Raw genomic sequence first — 990 nt, forward strand, 5'->3', positions numbered from 1 at the left:
CAATAGAGGGAAGAATCTTTGAGAAGGGTTAGCCACCAAAATCCGCAATCGATGACCTTTCTTGCCGTTCTTTGGGGGCCGTAGTGGCCACCTCCTTCGGAAGAATGGCAAGCATCCAAGATTGCTTGGAATTCGGTTTGAGGTATGCATCGTCGCACTATTTGGTCCGCTCCACACCTCCACAAATAGGGATCGTCCCAAACATACTATTTGGATTCGCTTTTCAGCTTGTCCTTTTGATGTTTGTTGAGATTGGGAGGGAAGGTGCGTGAAACCAAGTAGTTTGCTATTGGGGCATACCAAGGAATTACTTCCGAGATTGCGTGCAAACCATCTAGAGGAAAGGAGTCATTGATAGGGGTGGTGTCACTTTTTGTGTGTTCGAGGCGACTTAGATGGTCCGCCACTAAGTTTTGGGAACCACTCCTATGCTTGATCTCCAAATCAAATTCTTGTAACAAAAGCACCCATCGAATTAATCTCGATTTTGATTCCTTTTTGGCCAACAAGTACTTTAATGCAGCGTGATCCGAGTACACTACTACCTTGGAACCAAGAAGATAGGCTCGGAACTTGTCCAAAACAAAAACGATAGCTAAGAGTTCCTTTTCGGTAGTAGTGTAGTTAGATTGGGCTCCATCTAGTGTTTTGGAAGCATAGGCTATGACATAGGGAATCTTACCTTCGCGTTGTGCTAACGCGGCTCCTATCACATAATTCGAGGCATCGCACATGATTTCAAATGGTTGAGTCCAATTTGGTCCTCGCACAATAGGAGCTTGTGTCAATGCCACTTAAGTTTGTCATATGCTTCCATACATTCCTTGCTCAGTTCAAATTCAGTGTCCTTTTGTAGTAGTCGAGAGAGAGGTAAGGCCACCTTGCTAAAGTCTTTGATGAATCTCCGGTAGAATCCTGCATGTCCAAGAAAAGAGCGGACTTCCCTCTCGGAGGAGGGGTAAGGTAGACTAGATATGACATTTATTTTTG

This window comes from Arachis duranensis, unplaced genomic scaffold, assembly GCF_000817695.3.
Source record: "Arachis duranensis cultivar V14167 unplaced genomic scaffold, aradu.V14167.gnm2.J7QH unplaced_Scaffold_44922, whole genome shotgun sequence".
In the NCBI taxonomy this organism is placed as follows: domain Eukaryota; kingdom Viridiplantae; phylum Streptophyta; class Magnoliopsida; order Fabales; family Fabaceae; genus Arachis; species Arachis duranensis.